The sequence below is a fragment of the Osmia bicornis genome, chromosome 11 (assembly GCF_907164935.1).
Source record: "Osmia bicornis bicornis chromosome 11, iOsmBic2.1, whole genome shotgun sequence".
Classification (NCBI taxonomy): domain Eukaryota; kingdom Metazoa; phylum Arthropoda; class Insecta; order Hymenoptera; family Megachilidae; genus Osmia; species Osmia bicornis.
In genome coordinates this window covers 8,035,321-8,049,592 of record NC_060226.1, presented here as the reverse complement: position 1 = coordinate 8,049,592, position 14,272 = coordinate 8,035,321, and the positions used below count along the sequence as shown (strand labels likewise).

Here is a 14,272-nt window from a genome sequence, read left to right as displayed (position 1 = left end):
GTCTTTCAAGGAAATTGAACTTGTTTGCGAAACGCATTCCTTTGAATGGTAGGGCGTTTGCATCAGCAATGCAGCTAAAAGTCTTTTTATAAAACTATCCAAAAAGTTATACATTATTATTCAATCGATTATTTAAGCCATGCAAAAATTTCAATTTTTCAATATTTATTTTAACTTTATAATATTGGATTCGATATCCAATAATCAAATAATTAAAAATTTAATTTTCAACTTTCACAGGAATTTTTAACTAAACAAATAAAATGTAAACGGTGGCTGTAAATAATCAGCTGTACCTTAAGCCGTTGCTGTTTTTATTAAAATCATAATTAATGCGATACTGGTTGGTAAATTAAAATTACAATAAATTAATATTTGCAAAATTGTGACAGAGTTTAGCAGATATTGTTTTCTGTTCGTTTATTGGTAAGATTTATAGGGGGGATTCTAACAAATGAAAACAGATTGTTGTTCTTGAAATTTTGTCAGGACAGTGCATTTGTCGAGAATTATCATCGATTAAACCGATGTGTGCAAGAATGATAAATATTTCACGAAAAAGCGAAACATTTATTAATATTTCATGCATTATTTATAACATCAGTCGTATCAATAAATTACACGCTACATGAAACATGAGATATTTTATGTCGGTTATATTTTGTTTACTTTAACATTTTAAAAGGTACATAATAATCATTTTATTCTCCCGTGTTAACAAAATAAAATACTGAAGATTATTCTCAGCTCCGAGAACAACTTCAAAACTACTTTGAGCTAAAAAATTTTCGACCGACTTTAACAATTTTATAAATGTATTATCGAACTATAACAATTTGTATCATTTTATTTCAAATTCTAGAATCAGTAGAATTTATTATTTAAATTCCATGCATTTTTATTCAATTCGACACTTCATTCGCGACAGATCATATTTTTATACACGTTGAATTATTCATTTAAACAGTTTCGGATATGAATGCCTTAATTGCACAAAAATATTTCAGAGAAAAAGCATTCAGTTTGATGGGGTAAATGAACAATGTAAATATACATTTTTAAATGGACAGCGTGAATGTTTTTAAATGATCTGTATGCATATTCATTTTTAAAGTAAATAAATGAATAATGTATTTCAAGATTTTGTTGAAAAATTGGTGAAATTTTTAAAAGGGAACATAGAAGCTACAAAGTGCCCTTTATAATACATAAAAAGCCATTTAACCCCTTTGTCCATTACTTTTTTCGCGGTTAAAAGAATGCAAATTTTTTTTAAAAATATGGTTGCAAATAGCAGTGTATGGTACAGAAGATATTAAGTACAGGAAGTACTGTAATACGTGTACATAATTTCAGTAGTGGATTCAGTACAGAAATAATAAAAACAAAGAGTTTATACAAACGTATGAATACATTCTTGTTCATTTTAAATAAAGCACATTCCAATAATTAAATATCATGGATATGTGTTGTATCGTGTTATCAAGAAAATAATAAAATCAATTCCCTGAGCTTAATTAATTGGAAACCTTTATCATTCGGAAATCATATGAAATATAAGAATGATTAAATTTCTCCTGATATAATCGATTGCATCTACCATACAGAATAAAAAGAAATTGCTATTATTTTGGAATAAAAACGGAGGTAGTGTAAATGTTGAAGTAATTTGAAGTAATTTTTCTAAATTTGAGATCTTTTAGGATACGAATAGAAAGTGAAATATATATTATCGAACGTTCAGTATCACGGTGACGAACCTTTCGCATTTCGGTGATAGAACACTGGTGGAGGGATGATCGGTCGTGTCGGGTATGTCATCATAATCACACTCGCGAATAACAGCGCGAAAAACGAACGAGTCCATAATTCACCAGTGTGCGTGACTTGGCCGTTGGCTGACGGACGCTGGTTTGGTTTTCGTTCAATTTATGTACCGCACCACTCCGTCACGTCAATTGACGCGTACACGTTCACCGACAGAAACGGAATCCTCGAGGAAATGGCTGTCTAATATATCTGTCGAGAATAATCGATCGCCATATCGAACCGTTTCACGTGACGCCCTTCGAAAGAGAAAGCATCCTCGAGAAGTATCAATTCTTCTTCCAGCTGGAGATTGTCATCCATGGGATACGATTTATTTCTTTTCACCAATGACAGATTGTCTGGTTGCAGATTTTTTGGCAAATCGCTTCCGGAGGAACTTTCTGTCCTCCTTCGCGTGAGATTGCATCCCCATTTTCATACTGATACATCAGAAACAGTACCGTGACACTTGTTTTTTATCTATTCTGATTTTTTTAGAGATTGTAGAAATCAAAATAAATTTTGAATTTCACTGTCAACCTTTTCCCTCCTTTACCTTCCCCTGAAATCCACTTTACAAATCAAGTTCAGTAATATAGGGTACTACAACTTTCGGATGACCTGAATGTATTTCATTTTTATCATCAATTTATCAGTGATCGGATAAACGTTACTTTGGCATGAGTGAAATGCAATGTCGAAAATAATATTCAATCAGTTTCCCGGACGGATCAGTTGATTATAAAAAACAAATCTATGCTGAACGACTATAGGTATTATTATCGGTGGAAAATCCGGGATTACACAGAGTCGTGTGGAATAATCGTTTTACACAGCTATTCCTAGCGATTTCTGCTCGAAATCTCAATTATATTCGACACGGATTATCTCGTTGCTATTTTACTGTTAATCTGAAATTTAAAACATAGGAAGTTACATGTAACATCATATTTCTGTTGCAAATAATCTTCTCTAGATTTATATCAAATTTTCAGTTCCATTAAATTCAGAATATTGATTTCGTATCTAATATACATTTTAACAATTACACTGTCACTACAGCATTCAATTTCAAATCAATATTTGACACCCTCATAGCGTACTACGCTTTACCGGTAACTCTGAATTCCTCTGGATTGCAAAGAAACTTTGCCACTGTTCAAGAATGTCTATGTTTCGAGGCCGATACAGAAAGAGAGCGTAAATCCATTCGTTTGATCCAAGAAGCTCGGTTCCGTCGGGGATAAAAATTTCGTTTGGTATGCCGTCGACGTGGGGACTATAAAGTTCGATGAAAGACGGCTACGGGTAAGATCCAGTCGTGTCTCTCGCGGATTATTTGTTCTTAATTCCTCCTCGCGTTGAAAGCACTACTCCCTCTCATCCGCCACTGAATTTCCTTCGAGCCGGCGTTTCACAATAAAGCTCACGGATTTATTTATCGCTTTGAGCCGGCCTGAAAACTAAGAACGTTCCTTTGAAATCGAAGAACACCGTGGCCCTCCCTTGACAGCTGGGAAGATAGACACGTAAATCCTGTTCCATTAGAAGGGAATCGAGACGCTTTTTTAGCCTATGACACTAAGAAGGCAAAAATTGTCCGAATGATGTTAATTATATTTGTCAATTAATGACACGTGGAGTCTGGTGTATGAATATCGAAAGTGTAAAGAATTTTTGAAGTGTATTTTCAACTTTAAATAAAGTATCTCGTCAGAAAGTTAAAATTTATAATTAATAATTAAATTACTTCTTCGCTGCGAATGGCACAAAATTGACCAAAATATTCGTTTTTCAACATTTCTCCTGAGATTATTTTACGAGTATAGTTCAAGTATGAAATGTTAAAATACAACTTTAATTCCTCGAATTTTTTGCAGCAGCTTGATGCGAGCACTAAATCCGGGAAACTTCATCTTCGTGCTATTTTAAAATTAACTTTTGATCAAAATTTCCCCTTCGAATCCATTCAGAGGCGTAAACTACCCACCGTGGCGGTCGTTTTTCTCCTCTGCTACGATACTCTGCGAATTAAACGCCAGCAAGGAGTAATTTGCCGCTCTGTTTCCTCCATGGTGTATATACCGCTCTCTCTCTCTCTCTTTCTCTCTTTTTTTTTTCGAAATAAACTCACCCTTGCCAGAAGTGGGTGGCTCGGACCGTGCTCGCTAGTTCACGGATGAACGGTCGTCGTAGACGTAATTGGGTCATAAATATGTATCAACGCGTTATCTCTTTCTCTTTCGGTGTCTGGAGCTATGCGCCTTAATTATAAACGGCTACTAAATCTATGCTTTTAATTTTATCTCCTGTAAACAAATTAATATAACGATCCTCGTAACCGTGTACATCATATTTTGTAAAATTTATTACAGGTAGCGAGCAACGAAAAGATTACTATTTAATGCGTTGACTACCGAAAGGATCGCTAATGATCCCTGCTATAAATTTAATGAATTCAATTAATTAAGAAAACAGAGAAAATGAAAAAATAATTTTAAATAGTAGTGAAATTTCTGAATATATGTACGGGTCGATTATAGAGCGGGTCAGTTGAAGTATTTGCAATATCTCAGCATACTTCCTACGGCGATTACTTGGCCGATTTATGACCGAATAAACCCATAGGAAATTTTCAAAAAGATCACCTTTGCCGCTTGACCCCTCCCTACCGGATGATCGATCGTAACCGCGAGCTACGTAATACTTCCGCAAAATGGCGAAACGACTGATGGAGTTTTCAAAGTAAATATATTTTTCCGACCGTAAAATTATAAGTCTTTCTGCCGCTGATGATCCTATGGTTCATAAAACTTCTACTTCCTTTGACAATTTTAAACTGCACTCAACTAAAATTATTTGTAATTTGATATGCAAGATTTTTTCTCCATAAAATGAGGGGGAGATTTTAGTGCGCTTATGCGTCAGTCAAATATCGCTAACAGGGCTGTCGAAAGTGGTAAAATATGTTGCGTGCGTACATTTTTCATGCATCAGACACAAAAGCATAAACTGGTTAAAGCTTTCAAAAATTGTTGTTTCAAAAATCTTTTGAAACGAGTCCAAAGAACTTTATGAACTTTAATCTTAATCGATCATGAAGATTGCTTCTTTAATTAACGACCGGTTGCTTAAACGCTTATATAAGTAGAAAGTGCAAGTTATTTAATCAACATCACGTTCGAATTGGAAGACGAGATATATCATCCTTTCATATTTAATACTAGCTTAGTGTAACGAGATACCTCATTTGTACATAAAGTAGGTCTCGTTTAAATCTATACTGAAAAAACTTAATGAAATATACTAAAGAAATAATGAAAGGAACCTTGGTATCTATAGGGAAGCGTATTGCGTTGACGGAGAGCTAAACTTCCAAGTCCCTATTTGCCACTTTGAGAGTCTTAAGCTCCGAAACCCAGGTTCTAAGTCCCGTCCGTCGCCGACTCTACGGACACACCTTTGGTATCTGTGGGGTAGCATAGTGCGAGATTCCATGGTATCCGTAGGGAAGCATAGCGCAAGCAACTTTGATACCTATAAGGAAGCATAGCGCGTTAACGGAAATCTAAACTTCCAAGTCCCTATTTTGTCAGTATTCGGGAGTCTTAAGCTCCAAAACCCTGATCCTAAGTCCGGTGCGTCCCTAATTCTACGGATGCACCCTTGGCATTTGTAGGGAAGTATAGCGCGAGTATCCTTGATACCTACTTATTAACGAAAGGAAAAATTTCCAAGTCTTTCTTAAGTTCCAAAGCCCAAGGTCTTAAATTCCGTCCGTCGCCGACTCTACGGATGGATCCTCGCTATCCTTAATTCATCAAAGTTTCAAATACTGAACTCCTTAATTCAGGAAAGTTTCAAATGCTAAATAAAACAAAGCTTCGAGTAGCTTTATGGTATAAAGATCGCTAGGTTGAAAAGGAAAAGAAGAAGGTATTTCGATTCGACCAGCATCAAAAGTGAAAGAACAGGCAGAGAATACAGAAAGGAGAGAAAACAGTAGTTTCGAACGGCAGTGATCCCGAAGGAGCTTGGCTCAATTAGCAGAACCGTTACTTCCGTGGAACGAGCTTCGTTCCCTGGGAACCGGAAGTTACGATGACAGGGACAACGGTGCGGCAACACCGTCCTCCTACCTATCGTTCCATCGGTCCTTTCAACCTCTTCCACTTCGTCCTTTTCTCTCGTCGTGAACGCGACCGTTTCTCCAGAAGCAACTTGCTCGAAAGCTAGACTTTGCTCGCAACTTTGGTATCGCCTTGTGGAAAGGACGACGTTGAACGACTGAGAACGCGGTGCCACGGAATAACGAGCCCCAGGAGCGATCTCGTTACGCCAGGAAGTCGATTCGAAAGCGTGCAATGCACGAAACGGAAAGTACAGCGGTTCGTGAAAGTATTCGAACGTTGGCTATGCTGCTATCCGTATTTCATATTACGGTTATAAATCATTCGAACGAATAAATGAAATTTTTTTTGCATTGCATTAATTAACACGCACATATAACCGCTGATGTAACGCAGCGGTGGACGGATAATCGGCCGCTCTAGGGGATTTAGAGGTGGCCTTTTCCAGGATGCGGTGTATTATTGAGGGCCAATGGCACGTGCGCTTTCCACATAAATTAGGCATACATTTATTGGTTTGCTATGTAACGGAGAATCGGGGACACAGATGTGTAATGAGTTTGAACAATGGTACTGTTAAGCGATGACACCTTGATCGTTGCAAATTTGTAGAATTGTTAAAAATAAGAGAAATCAATTTTACTCGTTACAAATTAAAATCCTAAAAATTCTGAATCCCTTCTTTTTAATATTATGTGCAACTTCGATTCACTTTTGCATGAGATGACACCATTGTCTGATTAGTAACAGGAATTATATCGCAGCGAGTATAATTCGCCTGAAGGGTTATTCCTGATCGGATCAGTAAGTACGATACTCAACGACCCTCCACGGATTTCTACCGCTTAATACAGCACGGTCGTGCTTTAAACGAAACTGTATCCGGTTCCGTGAGGATACGCGGGGCACAATGGACCCATTACGGGACACCAAAAACACGTTCCGTTTTGTTCGGTCCATTATCGGAGATTGTCTCTGCGACGACGCGTGTATGTGTGTGCGTACGTGTGCGTGAGTACTAGTAGGCATGCTTTTTCATTCAGTTTTACCAGTGTCCTCTCGCGCACGGCGGAAGAAGCGATGATATGAATATGCTATGTAACGCGCGTAGCTTTTTTTTCCAGAACGCAAGCTGAAAGAACAGAACTGGGTTTTCACTGATGGACGGTGGAAAAATTTGTTACCGCTTAAGCGAAGCGTTTCGATGGAAGTGCGAGAGTATATTCGATCGTTTTCGTGAAAAAAGCCGAGAGGATAGATTCGGTGGAAATAAAAATGATGTCGAGTGCATCCACGTTGTGATTTCAATCTCTATTAACGCCGCGAACAGGGCGTAATTATTTGAAAATGTTATTTTGCTGTTATTTTTTAAACCCGTTCGGTGAAATACGAGCCCTTATTTTAAATTTTCCCCAGTCCGGTTTATCGAGAAGGTGGCCTCATAATTTTATTTCTCCTATTTGTCAATTTGCAATTTAAAATTTCATTTTATAACAATAGCCCGTATAATCGGATTTACTAGGTCATCTATTATAGAAGTTGACGTGTTAATTGAACGAGGCAAAACAACAGAGCCATCGCATAGAGATAATTAATAATTAATCCTTCAATTGTTGAAAATTCGATTTAGGTACCCATTCAATTTAAGAGACCTTTAGTCAGGGCCAGTTCAACCAACCCTGCAACACGTGAATTTGCAGGGGGTGAAAAATTTCTGAGAGCGTTAAAATTGATCTAAACTACAGTAAATCAGAAAAAAAATTTTTAAAAACCACTTTGACTCTGCAAATCCTTGTTACATAATTTCCTTGATATTCTGTAGTCCAACAAAGTTTTCATTTACTTTTTTCTGAAAACTCGTTTCGAAGCGGCGACTAACGACAATAAACCTTGGAAAAACGCAATTGGTTTCCGTTCAAAGCTTCAGGCGGAAAATAAGTATTTTCTTCGTTAAAGTTTTTAATCTGTTTAAACTTGAAGGCACCTTAATCGCTGATTCGGTGAACAATTTTCACGACCTGACAAAATTATAGCAAAGTTGTACAGTACAGTACTAAAATAAAGAAGAACCTTTCCAAATACAATCTCCGTATTTATTTTGAAAATTCCAAATTAGTTTAATCCTTAAATTTTTGCCATATTAGTTTTAGGAATTTAAACAAATGGATTTATCTCCGCAACTATGCGATCACTTTAATGGAACATCTTTTCTTGAAAAAGGTCGTTAATTAATCACATTTAAGGCGAACAAAGGATCTGAAGTCGTTCAAATACCCGCAGCTTTGGCTCGAGTTCCAAAAAGTTTCCAGCTCCAAGGAATGCTAAAGTTCTTTATCGCGGTCAGTGGATGCGGAAGTACCGAAACTAGTGATAAGATTGAACTTAATTTGATCCGAAAGTGAAATATTGGGCTGTTGCATATTAAATGGCCAATTTCGAAACTTCGAAAGTCAGACATGATTTGAAAACATTAAAGTATCGCAAAATTACTTTTACGTCATATCAATTTGAAGATTTGGATAATTGGTTATAAAAGCTCTTTTTAATGATCTTAATGAAGATATTAATTTAAGGTTTATATGTTCCTTTTTAAGTACCATTCTGCAATAATTTTCTGCCATGAAATAATGCCAGAACGTCAACATTCTCATACCTCGTTGATTCGTAGCTTTCTGCTTTCACGCGTGGATGTGCAGATGAGAAATTTTGTCGTGGTATCGCATCCGCGTCGTCGATAAAGCCGGAAGCACTGGCAGAATGAAATCCATTGATGTCGAGTGACCAACCCTTCTCGATTCCTCTCTGCATACGTTTCTCTAGCTTTCCGTTTTATGTAGCGTAGCATCACGATCCATTTCCGCTCGGATCAAGAGCTTCCCTTCATCCTTCGTTACAAGAACGGTTCGCAACCTAAACTAACATTTTTTATCTTTCTTTTTTGTCTACACTGGTTTTAAGTGGTATAGATGTAGAAGAGGTTGAAGATTGATCCCCTGAATTAAATCCTTTCAACTTTCTTTTTGTAGGGTTTCGCGATGAATGTAGTATAATCTTTGCTGATAAATTACACGGATCAATTAGCAAAGAATATTTGAAATTTTGTATGCTTTTGTAAAAATATTAATGATTTTTTAATTTTTAATACCACGGATTCCTGATAATTAAAATAGATGCTTAGAAAAATGTTCTTTTGCAAATTTTGCAAAGATGAGAAATTTTCAAAATAAAAATTCTTTCAATAGAAACATAAGATTTTACAAGAAATACTTTTGTTCCTCGCTGATCGTAGAAGCAATCATTCGCAAAGATTACAAATGTTATCGTGGCCGGGGAACAATGACCGTGTGCCAGAGGAGAATAGCCAGGTCGACGTATCGTCAAAGGGGTAAAACTAAATTATCTAGAGTAATTCAGTGCTATCAAGGACGGGAATTGTGTCCCGTCTGCAGAGATTGCGTCTGTTGAGGGACGGGAACAGATAGACAACCAATGAACGAACAAACAGCGACGTGGGAATTGAAAGACAGAGGAAAATAATAGATTTCGCTTTGTTACGTCAGAGGAAAGGATTCCGAAGGGGTGGGGGGTGAAAAAAGGTGGGCGAAGGCTGATTAAAGAAAGGTATATTGGAGGATGGTTGGTCATGGTGTACGCGAATGTCAACAGTTCGGTGTTGGGAATTTAATAGATCGAACAGAGGTCGACGAAACGTCGTAGCGAACGAGATTTAAATTAATTTCAACGAGGATTCAGTTGGCTAAAAAGAATTCGCTGCTTCGAGCGGCCTTTGAAGCATGAAAAGCCGATAATTCCTCGCCCATAGGGAGAATGCATTTCTCGTTCTATCGCGTTCCGGAATTCAGAACGATACATGGAACCGTATTGGAGGCTTGATGGATTTTAATACCCTCGTCCAGCTATTTTCCTGCCAGCTGAACTTTAGGAATTCAACCAGATAAGGAGCCGCGCCGTTGCACGCTCAAATGTAATTGCCAGAATTACCGGGACACGTTAATTCGCTTATCTGCTGACTAGCAACGGGATGGTTAAACCTGTCCTCGATGAACATTAGCCGTTTGAGAAGCGAATAATTCGCGACTTTCCCTTCTATTATGTTCGCAAATAATTTACTCCAATAAAAAAATAAATTATTTTCAATCGATCACGACTTCAGGGACCGCTCTGCGATTTATTACCAAATTAATGATGTTAAGAATTTTAGCAATCTGTAAGAAATTAAATTTTCAATATCCATTTAATTAAATAAAACAATTCATGATGCTAGTATATCCTGTTTCTAAAAGCATCAGTCCGTTCAAAGGATCAGGAGAATGTAAGGGTCTGATAGAATTTAATTTCAGAGAAGTTTTAAAAGCTATTTGTTCACTTGGAATTCTTTTACCCTTTAAATTTGAGATCGAACGTGGCAGTAAAAGGTTACGTATCTTTTAAACTTCTCTGCTAAAAAATGTATTTCAAGGAAGAGGAGAGAATCGTTTCCAATAAACTTTAAAAAGGTCTTTCCTTTGTTTACATGGAATTTCAAGCGATCCTTTCTAAAGCTTTAAATAGACACATTAAAGCAGTAATTGAACGTAGAAGATGTATCGTATTTTAAAATGAGCCAAGAAATAAAATGTTTGTTTCTGTGGAACTATTGGTCGCGCAAACATTTCTTAATCCAATTATTTATAAATACATTGAAAATGTATAAAATCAATTTGAAACTGTACCTTCGCTCGAACTGAAAATAAAATGCTTTCAATTTTCTGCCAACTTGTTATGAAATACCACGAACGTTGGAGAATGGAACAACGATGTCAATCAATGGGAAAAGTTTTTCTTGGACGTTTCGAATATTTCTTTCGTCCTACTGCATGTGGCATAACAGATATAGAACAGAAACATGTTGCTTATCGAGTCGATACAGAAAAGTGATCTGTCAATCCTACGGAGTTATTTCAGATCGTTTCTCGATATTATAAATCCATTTTAATAATTTATTTATTGTAATTCACAGTGGAATAAAAAAGTAATGGCACATCTGATTATATTGCAATTATTTTAATTTATATTTACTTAATATTGGATATTGGAAAATAATATAGAAAATAGAGATGAAATTTAATTTAAATTATTGCTATCTGAGTGTGCTTTGCACCATAGAGTCATTTCCATTGTGACAATCACTGTACCAAATTATTTTAATTAACCATTTAATTATTGTTCTGAATTATTATTATACCATTATAACGATAGAATAGAATAAAATTGTCATTGTAGAATTCTGTAGCTGCCTGAATAGGAGATGTCTGACTATTGCAGGGGTTATACTACTTGCTCAGTAAACGAGACGTTTTATTTCATTTCAAACAGAACTTTGTGTCTTTAAACAATTTTTTTTAAATTTGTAATTAATAAATTAGTTGCTCTAATGGCCAATTACCGTCTTTCCAAAACAATTTTATATAATTTACCTTAAGGAAGAGATATTTGAAAAGTAATTGGCTGAAAGAAGCGATATTCGTGGGTTTTTTAAGGAATTATTCGTGAATAGGGCGAGGGTGTTTTAAAGGGTATAAAAAGGACTTTGACGATCGAAAAGGATATTTCCTCGGCATCGTTTTTTTTTTTCCAAGAGTCGAGCGAAAAATAAAACCGATCAACGTCGATAACCTTCGTGTCGAACGGATGGATAAATCTTCCCCATCGTTCTCCATTTACGATGGGAAAAGCGTCGAAGTTACGTTTTCGAGCTAGGTGCTACGATTCTTCCGAAAATATTGCGAACGAAGAAGAGGTGCTTTCGAAAACACGTTACTATGGTATTTCTTGGTATATCGTATACACTTTTCTTCGCCTATTTACAAAACGCTGCACATAGGAATTACCGTTATTTACATTTATTTTTTAAACATTTAACCTATTTTATTTTAATTTAAAATAAGCAGGGAATATTTTTTAACTTTGTTTTCTATTCGTCAGGTATGTCTGAATATCATAATTAATTTTTTAAACAGGAAATCTCTGTAGTAATAGACATGAAAGCTGTGGTCATCAAGGTGTTAACAGTCTTCCACTTGATAAACTATTAACACTTGTTTACAAGTTATCACGATCGAATTTCGAACTTCTGCTTTTACTAACTAAATGGCACTTGAACGAGCAGTTAGTCGCAGCAAAGGTGATTTTCAAGTATTGGTTAGTTCCATCAAAGTCGATGGTGGTAATGGTCTCGATTTCCATCCGACGCGAGGCTAGAAACGTTGCAATTAGCAGGATGTTGAGGATAAATTGCGATCTCTACCGGTCTCTTTATTCTTCCTATTTAAAGATATTCAAAGATTTATTATTCCGTTCTTTCGAGGCAAACTTTTTGCCCTTCCGCATTGTGATTTGTGGACCATTACCCCTACCACCAATTTGTCTCCTTCTCTCTCTTTCTCTCTTAAGCTTTTCATTTCTCTTCTGTCTCTCTTGTGTCGCGCAATCGCTCGAAAAGAACGGATAGTCCGCATTCGATGAAGCGAAGAGGAGAAGGTCCGATCTCGGTCGAAGCCCGAAGGCTCTTCCGGGTTATTCATTACTGGGTCACCGAGTAAAACCACCCTTTCTCTTTGCCTTTTTTTCCAACCTTCCGATCCATCCAAGGGACCGACCTCCATGCTTTTTCAACAGTTTGAAAATTCTAAGAAGTTATCGTACAATAAAAAATTTCAATTTTTAATTCTTTCATTGTTAAAAAATTTCTATATGTTTCTTCTCTTAATGACAAATTTATTGTAACGAGTTCTACTTCAAAGAGTGAAATTAGGGAATCAAAGGGTAACGTGTGAAGATCTGATGTCAAAGGACTTCAGAGGATCCTCTGAAACACTTCAAAACCGAGTGCAATTGTGCATATTGCATAAAGTCAAACGTGTCAATTAAACAAACCCGTACTCCTTCCATAAATTAGGGAAATTCTCTATTTACCTTAATTTAGAGTTTCATTAAAACGATGGTATTTTATTAAAATATTTCGAAACAAAGGATATCTTGACATTTAAGTGATCTCTCATTTTTCATTTTTTTAAATGTTCAAGTGATCAACTAAAAGCTCCGTGACGCGAAGAGGAGATGTCCAACAAGGAAACATCGTCAAAGTGACATCTCGAATTGGATGAAACTCTTATCAGTTAGAGTAGAGACTATTATCTTTATTGGGTTTGCTCTCCCACAGATCATTGTTTCGGAGAAGCCAATAAAAAAGATTTGCGAGGTAAATACAGTCGATAACGTTCCCATTCTCTATGGTACTTAATGGTGTTCTTCACTGACATTTCCTTATTAAGTACACTTACTTTCTCCCGTTTCTTTATTTTTCTCAGAGAGATCCATAATTTATTATCAACGCCATGATAAAATTAGGAATAATTTTTTTCTTTACTTTAGGCGTTAATTTTACAATTAAGTAATTAGTTTTGAGGGATGATCGAAAGGTCGGTGACATGTCGTTGATTTTCATCGGTTTTCCGAAACGGCTTATCAAAGGAAAATTTTCCCGTGTTCTTCGAAGCGTCACATGTATCTACGGCGACCACAAAATCCAGAAAATTGTTCCGGCTCGTTGATTGGGAAACACGTTTACACGAGTGACCGCGTCTCCGATATTAATGTAGGATATTACAGGTATCGATGGAAGCCGACCAACCGTACCAAGGACTGGCTCGTTAAATCCCATGGGCTGCGTGTGCCATGGAACAGATGTCAACCATGCCTCAGAACGATAAAACGATCCGACAAATGCCCTTGTTACTGTCACTTCAGCAAACTTTCATACTTCCTTCCGACCTACTGTTTCCTTTTCCTCTTTTTCTTAATGTCAATTATGAAATTGAAACTTATTTTAAACGCTGATCGGACGGGTTTAACCCTTTACTATACTACATAGATGGTGATCCACACAACTGTTAGGAATTATAATTTTTTTTTATGAATATAATTATAAAAAATGCTATTTACTATGTTTTTAATATTCATTGTATTTAGATTTTATATTTATTTTTTCAGCATTTAAACATTTTTATGAATAAATTATTTGAAAATTTGGAAAAATATAACAAGTTTCAAATGTTATAAAGTAAAAGCGAAAGAGCAGCAGGGTTAATTAATTGCATCCTCAAGTACCCAGTTATGTAACAATCTTATATCGTAACCAGAATGGTGACTATGTTTGCAATTTAATTAAATTAATTAAAGTGCACTTGCATTGATTTTTGCTGATTGAATGAAGATACGAAAAAGCAGGAAATCTGTGTACAGTTCCAATCTTTGTCGAACGAACATCAAAC

The 14,272-nt window shown here is 36.1% G+C and overlaps 1 protein-coding gene and 1 long non-coding RNA gene across 3 annotated transcripts in view; one reads left to right on the top strand and one right to left on the bottom strand.

Annotated features, from left to right (window-relative positions):
• The window catches only part of LOC114873934 (furin-like protease 2), a 208,916-nt gene that overhangs the window by 148,927 nt on the left and 45,717 nt on the right, over positions 1 to 14,272 (top strand). The gene's annotated exons all lie outside the window — the stretch shown is intronic.
• Positions 1 to 14,272, bottom strand: part of LOC123988333 — a 51,276-nt gene that overhangs the window by 2,447 nt on the left and 34,557 nt on the right. The gene's annotated exons all lie outside the window — the stretch shown is intronic.